At 37.2% G+C, this 14,941-nt stretch overlaps 1 protein-coding gene across 4 annotated transcripts in view; it reads right to left on the reverse strand.

Moving 5' to 3' along the window:
- The window catches only part of LOC117206852 (KN motif and ankyrin repeat domain-containing protein 2), a 67,882-nt gene that overhangs the window by 32,224 nt on the left and 20,717 nt on the right, over window positions 1-14,941 (reverse strand). Inside the window, exon 1 of one of the 4 annotated variants that reach the window (XM_033446575.1) lies at window positions 1,899-1,920. The exons of 2 other annotated variants lie outside the window; for them this stretch is intronic. The gene's annotated coding sequence lies outside the window, so the exon portion shown is untranslated. Of the gene's footprint in view, window positions 1-1,038; window positions 1,182-1,898; window positions 1,921-14,941 lie in introns of those variants that run through there. One more of the 4 variants, XM_033446574.1, reaches the window with a different exon arrangement.

A 14,941-nucleotide genomic window follows, 5' to 3' on the forward strand; every position in this document is an offset into this window, starting at 1 on the left:
CGTTACTCTATGATTAAACTTGTATTTTCATACGGCACCATTGAAAATCGAAACGATCTGTTGGGTTGGAAGATGCAGCTTTTTTAAAAATACCTGATATATTGACGAAATTTGGCAAGCCAGAGATACGTACAATTATCAAGGCAAAGAATATTTTAATTTCTTCGATGTTTTGTACATTCGAGCATTAAGACAATTTCTTTTTTATTTTGAAGAAAATAAAGGAATAGAATTTCGGAAAAATTTGACGAACGCCGTGTAGAATTTTAAAACCGTTTGGCTGTTAAAAAACAGGCAACGCGGCTTATCGTATTCTTCCCAAGTCCTCGTTTACATTTATCATATATCTTCCGACCCTTCCGATCAATTTTTTCGAACGAGGTAAGGGGACAAGCGAGTTTTCTCGAAGGAAAAGTCTGTCGATTTTCTTAGATGAGACCGGTATTCCTCTCACGAATGAGGGTTACTTCTTCGAATCGATGTCCACGCGAAATGGAAACTTGCGGCTCATTACGTATGGAGGTTGATGCAACGAGACGTTACCTTGGAATCTTCGAACGGATACGTTCATCTTTACTAAGATAAGAATATTAAATTTAAGACTCTGCCGATACGTACTAGCGAAATTTCGCTTTTTCTCGTCGACGAAAAATGAATTCGCGCGATTCGAATGAATCAAAGCGAGCGGTAACAATATCTCGCAATTTTTATTGTCCGGTGTTTTCCGTTAAAAAATTGACAAATTAATCTGAATGTAAAAAGATACGTATTGCACGATACGATTAGCAAAGGATAAACAATAATTTGTCGAGTTACGAAGTAATAAAATGTCTACGGTTATGAGATGGACCGACGGTATGTTAATACATTTTTTTTTTAAGTATTCATTCGTTCGTTTAAATATTCATATGCTGTCATTCGTTTCTGTGACGTTATTATAAAGCGACACGACGGCAATCGTTATCTAAGAAGGTACACCATGTAAAACGTTGTTTATAAGCGGTAGCTGATAAATGGAAATAGTCTGTAAATATTTACCATGGTGTTAGGACGGCTCGTGTTGAATTTCGGCGGCGTGGATAGAAAGCCAAACTCTTTCACTCGAATCCTTTGAAAGTAGTAAGCATTGAAATTCAAGCAACGACAACGACGTGCGTGTGCAACGTCGATTCATCGACGACTGATTGCTTTTGCTCTGACTAGCTGACGCTTTACCACGTTTATCTTTATAGCGTTGATAATTTCGTCAATAAAGATCCGTACACGGTATATGATCGTACGCAGTTGTTGTTGTGATCGATATGTCGTATTTATTAGTCATCATCGATGATCGAACGGAATTGTGTAGAAACGTGATGTACGTAAGTACGCAAAGGTCTACACAATTATAAAATCGATAATTCTATAGATTCGTATTAGCAACTCGAGAAAAGATTTATTATATAGGATTTATTGCACGAAAGTATTTTTTTAAATAAAATATCTTCGTTAAATTAAAATATTTAGCTTTTTTAATGGATTATTATTTCATTAATCCCGTGTGTGATTAATTTCAAATTTGAAAACGCACGGAGATCACCAAAGAATTAAAAGAGAGGAAAAAAAAAGAGCATGACGTCGGATTACGAATTCTCTGCTTTAAAACGTATGAAAACTTATAATTGGGAATATCGATTTTTTTTTTCATTATTTTCAATAGAAAATTATTATTTATTTCTCGCTATATTCTTCTTTCTTTTACCTTGGAATCATCTACTCGATTAATTAATGGTAAAAGAAAGAATAAGCAACTTTTGGATGTTTCTTAAAATGTTATTCGTCGCGCAAAAGATTAACAGGCAAATTCTATTAACCGCAACCACGTAAATACGACATTGACCCATATAACATTAACTTACCGCTCGTTAGTGCTAAACCATCGAAGCTAACACATATTTCAATATTCTGTACACTCGGTTCAAAGACGTTACAAGACACGACGTTTAATCCTCGTTATCGAACATCTCTGGACTATCTTCTGGTAAATATTCCAAGGCCAACAAACAGTGTACTCGCATCTTCAGCGTCACACGAAACTTCTTAATGATTTAACTTTCGACTGTACACCACAAACTACAAGAAGACACAAGGTATACGACTCTGTTCATCGAAACGATCGAATCAACGACGATATTACGAACTGACAAGCAACTCACGTACAGTGGCTAAGAAAAGTATTCGAACGGTTATAGAAACCTTCCATGAATATATTATGCGTATTATGTAAACCATTTTGAACTAGCAATGCAATAAGATACTATCATCGTGATTACATCGATAAATTTTGAAACCGATCCGAAAATATAAATATAAAGGACATTTTGTGCAAATATACATTTCACACAGATCACAAAAATATTTACACGGTCAATTTATCCATTAGACGAATAAACTTGGACATTCAGTGGGCATATTTATCATTAATCGCGCGTGCAATACTACTATTTACACTGCGTAATAATTTTTCACTAACAATAAATAAATTTGCAACGAACATCTCGTAGCTTTTGTATGCATTTTCAAATTGCTTTCAAATTCACTGGTTGAAAAACGCTGCTAATGAAATTTCACAATGTCTTGTATGATAATGTAACATACTATACAGGGTGGTTGGTAACTGGTGGTACAAGCGGAAAGGAGGTGATTCTACGCGAAAAAAGAAGTCGAAAATATAGAATACAAATTTTTTTTTTAATTTTTCCATCGAGACAACGATCTACAATGAGATCCGTTATAACGAGGCGTGGCAAAGTGGACGCGTACCGAGCGAAAATTCAAAGTCGATTTTCTCGAAAACAAAGCCTCGAACGAAAAATTTTTATTCTAGTTTTTCGACTTCTTTTTTCGCGTAGAAGCATCCCCTTCCCGCTTGTACCACCGGTTACCAACCACCCTGTAGAAGATATTTTGTGCAAATATACATTTCACACAGATCACAAAAATATTTACACGGTCAATTTATCCATTAGACGAATAAACTTGGACATTCAGTGGGTATATTTATCATTAATCGCGCGTGCAATACTACTATTTACACTGCGTAATAATTTTTCACTAACAATAAATATATTTGCAACGAACATCTCGTAGCTTTTGTATGCATTTTCAAATTGCTTTCAAATTCACTGGTTGAAAAACGCTGCCAATGAAATTTCACAATGTCTTGTGCGATAATGTAACATGTACTATACTATAAATATAAATGTGTCGTGTGATAAGTGTTCAAACACTTTCATGGATCACTGTAAACGTAACTAGAGCCATAGAGGAAGATTTCGTCGAACGGAAGGCAAAGTAGTTGATTACACGCGAACCGTGGCCTAATTTCGGAAATTTAGTCGAAACCAGCATCGAGCAATGCGCGATGGTTGAAATTTCACGTTGGATTTAGATTCGACACCGATGGAAGGTTGCGAACGTGAAATAGCTATAACACGACACTGCCTACCGCCGAATGGATCGATACGCAGTTTAGTTGATAAACTGACCAACTGATAGCACAGTTAGCTTACGAAGCCTGTTTGAGAGGATCTATCAAACGTTCGCTGCTTCTGTCATATGACATTCCTCGTTGCCCTAAATTGATAATTTGTGAGGTTTGAAGGTTTGGACGCGAGCGGACTGGTTTCCGATGCTTTGGCTACGAGTCATTCGATGCTTAATCCATTACTTCCTTCTGTACTCGAGTTCTGCGATTTGATTGAATTATTTAAAAGTTCATACGAAGATAAGAAGAATCGAGGTCGTTATGTTAGCGATTTTAAAGTTGGCTAAAAGATCTTCAAAGATCCTCGAGATCCTCAACACCTTCAAAGTAGACAGTTTTCGACAATTTTTATAACTTTTCTCTTCACAACAGAAGTTTTATCTCTTCAATTGTCAAGTTCGAGAATTCTGTTCTTAAAAAAAAATTTTTTTTGCTTTCATTGACTTTTTATCTTATTCGTAAGATGAAATAAACGAATCTTGCTTTTTCTTTGCTTTCATCGTAAAGCATAATTGTACAATTATGGCATGTCGTATAATCTGTACGTATATACATTTCGTTTATGGACATTTTTTAGAACCGCGCGATGAAGATGTCTTCGTCTTTATCATCAAACAAGTCCTCCGCGTTTTTATTTTAACAAGGGTCTTACGGCTGTAAAGAACGAATGGATCAACAAGATTTTTCCCCAAGATGTTTACTACGTTTGTAATACTAAACTTAATAAAATTCCACTTTTATTAAATATTAAACTTCATGTTGGAGTTTAAAGGCTGTACTTCCGCTAATTAACAAACATACATAAATGTTATTGCTTTCCCATGTTGCTTCAGTAGACAAGTAATTTATCGCAAACTGAAGAACTTCTCTTTTGCCAACCAATTAATTACGCCAAGCTTTCATAAAAACTCGATACAGCCAGCGTAAAAAAGTTCTACCTTTCAGTTGCCTTGAAATATCCCCAGTATAGACGAGCATCGAAACCGGTATCTCAAAAAGAACAAAAAATAAAAAAGAAGGAAACAAAACCATCCGTGTTTCCATAGTGCTCCTATCGCGATTCGTTGAAATATACGTTCGTTTTGTAATCAAAGTCTGTCTCTAGCATTCGAAAAAAGTATCAATATCCATATTCACTCGTATATTGTATAGATTTTCCGAATACCTATACAACCTGCCAAAGTGAAATACTTTAATTGTAAGATTAAATAACTGGACACAAAATACGATCCAACGATATCAAACCCAATTAATCGACGATGCAATTGATACAATTATGTGTACAAATATAATATTTCTATACATTATGTCACATATAGAAATACAAATTTGTCTGGTGCAAAAAATTAGGATGATGTTAACTTGACTCAAATATCCCCAATTACCTACGACCCTATGCCAATTAGAAGCTAAAATCTCGATTAGGTCATCCCATAAGTTCGTGCCGACTTTTGCGTATACATTTCATGTGTCGATTTCTAAACATACGGCGATAAGGGACCGATGCACTCGAGCTTAGCTGATCGAGAACAGGCTAGAGCAGATTTTCGTGGGTATAAGATCGTAATAAAGCGAACACAGTGACTTCTAACAGTAAAAAATCACGAGCGAAATGCGTATCCATTTTCGACACCTCGTGTTGTATGAATTTCGGAAAGGAAGCTCTGTAACAATTGCCACGAAAAACATATGTGCTGTTTACGGAGAAAATGCGCTTTCATCTCGCACCTGTAGGAAGTGGTTCCGACGTTTTAGAGCTGGGAATTTCTGTTTAGAAGACGAGGAACGCTCCGGGCGTCCTCCTCAGACAGACGAACATAAAATTCGGGATCTTGTTGAAAAATCACGAAGTTTGACAGTTCAAGAGATGTCGAATGTTCTGAAAATACCTAAGACAACGATTCATAGGTGTTTAAAAAAAATAACATATATAACCGCTCGAAAAACGGCACGAACTTATGGCATGACCTAATAATTACGAAGCTATACAACAATATGTATGCAACACATTTCGACTACAAGTTAACATAAATGTAAAAATATTATCAGAGCGCATGGAGGTAAATCGTTTAGAGTATCTCGCTCGCGTCCTCGCCAGATTAACCTTGCGCGGCCACTTTCATCCCCCAGCCCTCGTTATCGTTGGAAAATTACCTCGTTAGCAGAGTGTCGAGCACGACGCACAGTTCCATCGAATGAAACTGTATTCGAACCAGCGTTCTTCCATACAGAGTCCAGCATTACGTGCTATCATTAACGTTCCGTTGTTTGTACAACGATAAACAAAAAGGAAACCGAGGAAAATTGGTTTTATCGTGTCGACACTAGGAAAAGAGTTGTTTGCCAGCGCGTCCAACAGTTCTTCTCGCATCAGATAAGAGATTCTGTTGCTATATCGCGGACAACCTTCGGCATTGCAGCTCGTCCTCTTTGTCTGTCTGCGAGATACTCGCATGCTAGGCTGTACAATGGCCTGTAAACAATAGCGAAGAAATCACACGACAAACGTTTGCGTGATTATGAAGTTTCTTTTGAAAAGAGAGGCGTCGGTGCGTTTCTTTCGAGCGGCCATTGTCCAGGCAATTTGTTCGCTATTTTATTTACGACTTCGTGACTTCGACGCGGGTAAACCGTCGTTCCGAACGCGTGGGTGGCGGTCGTTCTTCGAATGCAAGGCGAGAGAGAGGAATGACCGCTGTTCGAATAATTCAATTTGGAACAATTGCCGAGGAAGCGAAGGAGAAACTCAGGAAACTTGATATCGTGAATTTTTGTTTCTCCACTGGTTGTAAAATCTGCCACTCGCCTAGTTCTCGTAAATTACTATGTTTCGTTACTATGTTACGTTTGTGTTGCAAAGTAATTTCGTTTTATGATTTTCCATAGAACCAATTACATTGCGTAAAGAGCGTCTTGAAAAGATATCCATTTTTTTTTTTAAATTACCTAATATGAAATCTAAATTACCTGATACAAACGTTTAGTTCGTTCGAACTCCGAATAAAAATGAAACTTTGAGAAACATCGCAAAAAGAATCGAACAGTTTTTCCATGGCTACGGTACTTCAAGCTTAGAAAGCAGATAATTTGAGGAGAAATTAGTTCAGTATGTACAGAATGTTTCATAACGCGTGGAATCCATTTCAGGAGTGGATAGGGCATACGATAAAAACGAAAGTAATTCTGTACTCCTATTCGACATTCCTTCAAAGTTATAGCCATTTTTGTGTTTCAATAATCCACGACAGTTTACGAAAGAATGCTCTGTATGTCGGCGAAATTCGTCGCTACGACTGCGTACAAACCGAGGATGGTCATTTCGAGCACCATCTATGAAGATAACCTGTTGCGGATTATTTTACGTTATGAAATACCCTGCATATACAGGGTGCCGCTGAATAACGTACAGCGAATACTCCAAGAGGGCGCGAGGCGATTCCTTATGAAAAAATAAGAACAAAATATGAAATAAAATTTGCTCGTTGGAGGCTTAGTTTACGAGAAAATCGAGTTATTTATCAAGTATACTTGAACATGGCTAATTCCAGATTAGACAGGACTAAATAATCGACAGGAGGTCGTTCTACGCGTGAAAATAAATCGAACATGCAGAGTGTAATTTTTGCCTCGAGACAATTTGTTTCGGAAAAAAATAAATTGGAAAATTTACCATACGCGTGTATTAGGTCGATTCTCGACTAATCACGATCGAATTTTATTTTCTTAAAAACGAAGCCCCGAACGGAAAAATTGTATTCTACATGTTCGACTTATCTATTAACTCGGTCCAATAGTTCAATTTCTATCACTTTGCGCAAATGTTTTCGAATCGTTACAATGTACATAGATGCAACGCGAAACAAGCGATAAACTCATTTTCTTTTTCTTTTTTTTTCCGCTTAGGGATCATCTCCATATCACCGGCGCATACTCCATCGAAATTCCTATCGTTCCTGCGAGGTATATCTTCCGATTTTCTCTTTTCCTACGTCGCAGCGCTATACAGCGCAACACATATAGCTCAAGGCGTTGTATCGGTCGGTTAAAAATCGCATCGGTAATTACAAAGCGTGTATAATTAAAATGTAATGCGCGGGTGCGTCAAAGTATCGTGCAGGAGTCTGTGGAAGGAATTAACGGAACACGAGAGCAATTAATTTCCTGTTTTCCTGCCGTTTAATTCCACCTCGCTCCGGCTTGCCGCTTTTTCTCTCCATCTTTTTTTCCCTTCTCTTCAAAGGGTAACATTAACCCCGCGTTGTGCGGTCAGATAGTAACGAGCACACGCCAGCCACGAGGCTCGCGAGTGTATAAATAGGAGAAGAGAGCCGTGCAACCGGCAAGAGAAACGCGCGAGATAAAAAGTCATACGTGCCACGGTCAAAGCAGCCGCCACGGATGACGAGGAGGACGCATCCTGATGGAGATTAAACACCGGGTCCCCACCGGCGACGATCTTCAACGTCTTCGAGGAAGCACTTAAACTTCCGTGGACCAGTGTAAATCATACGGTTAACCGCGTCGTTGATCTCCTGTGTTTCCTTTCGAGGCTCTTGTTTTGGTAAAAGTATACACACGAGTCTATCCGTCTGTCAAGAGAAACTTGTATCTAAACTGTGGATGTTTATGAAAAAAGTTGCAACCACAGTGGATATTTACTTCATCTACTACAAGTTACGGCTACTTTGTATATTTATGTTATGTTTTATATATTTTTGTATTCTCAAATTTCACGTAAGTGCTTATGAGAAGCGGAGGAGCTCTTCGTCAAATTCGACTTTCGAAATAACAAATGACAATAACACGTTCTAATAGTCGGAAGCTAAATAAATTCCATAACACGCTGGGATTGGTATAATAAAAAGTGATTTACGCTGATGTGCAAAAGTACAGAGCTGGTAGATTTGTCACTTTATATTTGGAAGGCGATATTAAAAGATTCTAACTGGTACTGTGTATAACCAGATACAGTAGTGTTTATTTATTTTACTGTCTTTTACTTGTTTATATAAAAATGATATAATATAGTGAATATTTTGTTAATAAAGTTGAAATATATGGAAGAAAAGTCAAAGAGGTTACGGTATACTTTATCTTCAGAGACAAATATGGATAAGGATCGTTTCTATCATGAACCCTTCAATTGTTTCTCATTTTTGCTTCCTTTGCTTTTTTCTTTCTTTTGCCTTTTATCGAACAGTGTACGATTTAAAAATATCTAGAATTCCCGGAATGACGTTGTCTCGCGTACACACCCCTTGTTTGTTAAGCAAACAGAAGAACGACACCGTAGAATCTTTAACAGTCGACAAACTGGAGAAGGAAGATCGTAAAGGAGAGACGGTTCAAAGTTCGCCATGAGATCTTGCGAATCGTAAATTTTATTTACACGCTCCGTAAGCGCCACTTCATTCAGACGGTCGCCTGGTCGCCTGGTCGCCTGGCTGCCTCTGGTCGCCTCTTTAAATAACCAACCCGCGAAAATCGGTGCAAAGGCAAGCCCACGAAGGTCAAGATTTAAAGTAGCTGCTGCAATAAGGAGGCAGCTCCAATTTTTAGTAATTTGACCGAATCAACAGAAACCGACTCGGAGTTAATTAAGATCGAATCACCTTCTGCAACGTATTATAAATTCATAGTCAATTAATATTCGTAATAATAAACGTTTTTCGAATATCTCCTCTTAAATGCACTCCTTTGAATATGAAAGCTGTTCATTTCTTTTCCAATAAACGTAATTCAAATATCGCAGTTGGCACCCGACAATTTTCAACTCGACTTTTTCCTGTCTTCTTTATTCCTTTATATCTTTTATCCTCATTTTATCTTTTCATATACTTCATCAGCTTTAATTTTCTCATATAGCCCTTCTTTTCTATCATTTTTATCTCCATTTTCGAATTAGTAATATAAATTTTTGCGCTTTCGTACAATATAAGAAATCTGTAATATTTCTCCTCCATCGACAAATACAGTTTTTCCTGTCTTCTTCATTCCTTTATATCTTTTATCCTCATTTTATCCTTTCATATACTTCATCAGCTTTAATTTCTCATATACCCCTTCTTTTCTATCATTTTTATCTCCATTTTCGAATTAGTACTACAAATTTTTGCGCTTTCGTACAATATAAGAAATCTATGATATTTCTTCTCCATCGACAAATACAGTTTTTCCTGTCTTCTTCATTCCTTTATATCTTTTATCCTCATTTTATCCTTTCATATACTTCATCAGCTTTAATTTCTCATATAGCCCTTCTTTTCTATCATTTTTATTTCTATTTTCGAGTCAGCAATACAAATTTTTGCGCTTTCGTACAATATAAGAAATCTGTGATATTTCTTCTCCATCGACAAATACAATTCGAACACCGCAACTGCCTCTTTATCGCTGCAAACTTTTTGTCTCTTATTTCGCTTCTGTAATACCGGCTTTCTTTGCATGCTGTTTGACAGGACGCGATTTATGTGTTTGAAGGAGTCTCGGATATGTCTATATAGTAAATACGAGAAGTGTCTACGTTGGCATGTACTCTAGGCCCGTTAAGATTTTTCTCAATGAACGTACGACGAAAATATCATGAGCAACCGGATGACGAGACCATCACGTATTTTTGTCATTTTCTTAGGCCGGTTCTGTGTCTTCGTTCTTTCGGTGCTTGTATAAAAACAGGAAATACTTTTTGCCCGTTGACAGCAAACACGAACGAATAAGCCGAGGAGGAATGAACTCTGTACTTATTAGACTGACGAAGTGCAGTTATTTTTCTACGCGATGTTATGGTTAGTTAATCGTTTCTGGGCAAGAATGTTCTCCTTGTTAAATTTTCTAATTACCTGCTATTTATGGCTACAAATGGTGTTACAGTAGCGTACAATGCAAACGGAGAACAATTTGTTCGAATAAAAGGACAATAGGTGTCTTCGAGAAGAATTGTTCTACCAGAAACGTTATCCGTTAAGCTATTAAGGTCGAGGCAGTGATGTGCAGAAATTATGTAAACGTATATTCTTGGAGAACGTATGCAAATAAAGTAATCTACATAGCGAAAGTACCAAACTTCGCCAGCTTTTTAAAGCATAAGAAAATCTATTTGGATAATGAATATTTTATGGAAGCTTGGCAATATAAATCAAATTTCCATAATTTGGCAAAAGCTAGCTTCTATCGTGGAAGATGAAATAACAGGAATAAAGAAAGATATTGTACAAATCCTTGGAATTCTCTACCGCGACCACGATATTTAAAAAGTAGAATTCAGTTAGGTAAATTGATCGAAAGAATTGCAAATGAAATTAACGAGATGTGAAAACAGCAGATTATGATAATAATAAAGATTTTATCGTATTTTATCGAGTTTAAGAATTTCCTTTAATTATATTTGAACTGTTTCTCGCAGCAAACGAGTTAAGTTAATTCATTGCCTCTGTAAATGTTATCTCTCGCGTGGGATGACCTGGTCTGTCTATCGAGAGTTGCACATTTATTTTCATCGATTGTATTCTCTTATAAAGTATAAAATAGCACATGTAAAATATCAAGCTTCAGCAGCTGAATGGAACGTACGTGGATCCTGCGAAATTTACCCTTTCATCGGTCTGACAACGTTTAATTAAAATACACACACACGAGCAATCCATTCATCACTCTGACACGATGAAATGCACACGGATTCGAGGATTTCTCGATACACGACACGCTGATAATCGCGATTTAGTTGAGCATGAAATTGATCTCTCTATTTCTTGCATAGCTCGGTAATAGGATATTGATAGAAATTATATCTGCCTCGCGAATCGCATCGATGGAGATGAAATTAAGCTGCCATTGATCGCGATCTAAAAGATCATCGCGATAAATGGTTGTTCCATGGATCGTTTGACAACATCCTTCGATCCCTGCGAGCGATAAGATCGCAGATATTTATGCAAATTTGTATTTTCGTGGAAAAAGATAAAGAAACGATATCTAAGAGAGTTGTTTCATCCACTAAATATTAGAACGAGTATCTTGCGACTATACTTTGGATACTTCGCATAGTTACGCAACTTTATACTTTCCATGCATACGTAAATATTTGCGGTCTCACTTTGGATAGAAAATGACTGTTTTCTGAATGGAAAAATCATAAAATTACGTCTCCGGCATTTACGTACGGAATATTTTAACGTTTCATAGAAATTAAACTAAACAGATGCTTAAAAAATTTGTTAATGTATATTACATCGCACAGCTATGTACATAGTTTCGCTTTTGCATTTCACGAAACTGCACTTTCTTCCCCTTCAAATATCTCTCTAACTTTCCCCTTTATTCCAGCTATCTGCCTTTTTCTACACCTCTTCGACACTTTTCCTCAACGATTATGCATCGATTAGGAATTTTTCTCGAACGCGCATCGATTCTGACGTAACGTGCATTTATTCGTGTGTGTACGTTTATTTATGATCGTGATATATTTTGTCTTCAATGGAAATTATATTAAGGTTACTTGTATTCCTGTTTAATTATCATAAATCTGGTTTCGCTATTTGCCGTGAAATAATAGCAGTAAATCCGGTAAATAAACCAGCGTGTAAATTTAACCAAGCTGTCAAGCGCGCACGGATTTATTTTCGCGTTGGAAGAAATTAGATTGACTTCTCAGCCTATCGACCGCGTTTAATTATAGGTAACACAGCCGGTCATATTTTTAACCGAAAACATTCCCGTCATCAGACTGCTATCGAGTAAGCGCCGCAATGTCAATCCTGTTTCTAGCGCAGCAATTTGTCCTCGTTTCTATCTTACTTTTATCATGCAAATGTGAGATAAAAGACACGAGTATTCCGAGAACGAATATTTTCTTGTTCCCTTCGCGCGTTAGATACCTGGCATTCTTTCGCGTAACCAAACCGATATTATTAATGAAATTGTACATTGTTAGTAGTTACGAGTTACGAACGTTAATAAAATCTTATATACACACGACATATTGTACATTACGACAGTAACGAGTTCGATGATCGAACAAACGAAGTTTTACGAATAGCTTTTGCAAATTACACGTGAGAATCCGATATTATGAAATTCTACGAACAGCGAAATTTTGCATGCCGCTAGTTACAAGTTAGCAACAAATTCTCTTGCGTAACGGCGGCAAGTATGATAATGAAACGAACGACGTTGTAATAGGAGAGGAGATAGTATACAAAAAATGTCGGATGAGTCAAAGGTTCTAAGTGACCAAACGTTTAAAAGTATAATAATACCGCAATTGCGTGTTTACGACAGATACCTTTGTTAAAAATCTGTCGGTATTTACAAGATTACGAGCATCCAATACGCGTTCCACGCAATAACTTGGAAACGATACAAAGTTCAAAATTACCACCACTCGCTCTCCGACGATTTACCAACGTCTGCTTAATGATCGAAGATCGAAGTTTTAACGAGGAAATATTATACGAAGGTTAGAAGAGCGTTTCGTATCGAATTATGCATTACGCGCTATGGAAGAAGGCGACGCGTATAGGTGCAACTTGTGAAAAATGACTAGATGCAATTATCGAAGTGCCGTGCCGCGGATCGATGAGCAAAACAACGTCGCGAGTACAATTGCGTCGGCATCGAATATCGTTTCCTAGCTACCATTTACTAGCCAACGAAGAAATCGAATAGCACGAGCCGGAGAACCGCGAGAGCTCCTCGGGCTTGACTTTGTTTTGCATAGATATCGTCGGGCAAATGAACGACTTCCGGCCGGTTGGACTTGGAATACGGGATCCTCGATCGCGCCTACGACTCGTGATCTTTGTTCATCTCGATAAGAAACGCTGTTAACACGTTGACCGCTGTTGAATTTTGCCTTCAGAGTCACGATAGATGGAAATATTCTACACCGTAAGATCGCAAAATTGCAAGAGATTAATCGAACTAACGAATCGATTATATGGTAATATTATCTGCGTCATTCGCGTTGTTGAACATTTTCTAGCCGTTGAAATTTATCTTGTTTTAATGGATTAAAGAAATTCGGTGAAAACGATATCAATCGATGTCTGTGTGTTTGAAACGAAAGAGTATCCTCTCTACGTTACAAATCTGAATTGATAATTCGAAGGTAGCAACTGACGTGTAATTTAAAATTGTTAATGAGATACGATTTCAATTGTTGCTGTAACGTACATATGTAGCAATTAATTAACGAAGTAACTTTATCCGGGAATTAATAAGGTAAACAGAGGCAGGATATAATTTATTCAGCCATCGTGGATCATTGTCGATGTTGAGAGAATTATATAATCAGATTTCAATATTATATCAAGCAGAGTAATTCTCAATGATTTTTCCGACATCGACCATAGTTAACACTGTACAGGTAATAATATGTGATTACACAGAACTTGATTAAACCATGCATATTATTGAATACGTGAAATCAGTTTCGAGAAATTAACAGATGCGGTGAACAGCTTCTAATTCGAGCGATCGCTTAATCGCGTAGTACAGACACTATGGAACTGGTCGTTAAATAACGGAGGATAAGAAAAACACAGTTACGAAGTCGTAACGATTAGGAAGGAACGAACTAAACAACAGATTTGTACTTTATAATTTGTTAAGCAGAAATCGTACAACGTAAAGAGTGGCATTAGCGTTCTTTGATCGACTGCAACGACAAAAATTAGCTAGACTCTGTCTATAATTTTACTTAAATTCTATTTACTCGTGTCTTTCATCCTCCGTTTCAGAAATTCTTCTGTTATATCAATATATAAAATATAATATAAAAATCTATCATATCTCACTTTCTCTAATATTCGCAAAGGTATCATTAGCCGAGCTGTTATCGACTACAACGACGAAACTTAAGAAGCAATTGGTAACGAGCACATGTTCGAAGCAAATTGGTTGCGCTTGTTCGACTCTGATAGGAAACTTTGTGTATCGAACGGCTCTCGAACCTGGCTGTCGTCGAAGCTGCTCGACCCTGCACCCGTGCGCAAACATCAATTTACAATCGACGCTTTAACGTTGCCGCAACGAGTAGATTTAATTAACCTCATAACAGCTCGACCTGCGTTAATTTAGTCACGAGGTACGTACAATTCTTTTGCGACGATTATCGATAATACATCAACGCGGAGAAGTGATTCTTAAGATACGTTATATTTCATTCTGAGTGATATAGCAAGCGGCGAGTAGCTGCTATGATTAACTACTAGTTCGAGAAATTAGAAACGCGCATTAATCTCGTCCATCGACTAGTCATTCTCTTGCTCCTTGCCTTGCAGCATAAAGTCCGGCATATTACGGTCGATCGGCAGACTATTCTCTTAGATCATTATACTTTCTATCGCATCGTTCATAATAAGTAACATTTCACTTTCACAACATTGTTACGTAAATTAATAAAATCGATTTCTAACG

This window comes from Bombus bifarius, unplaced genomic scaffold, assembly GCF_011952205.1.
Source record: "Bombus bifarius isolate JDL3187 unplaced genomic scaffold, Bbif_JDL3187 scf7180000008008, whole genome shotgun sequence".
Taxonomy (NCBI): Eukaryota; Metazoa; Arthropoda; class Insecta; order Hymenoptera; family Apidae; genus Bombus; species Bombus bifarius.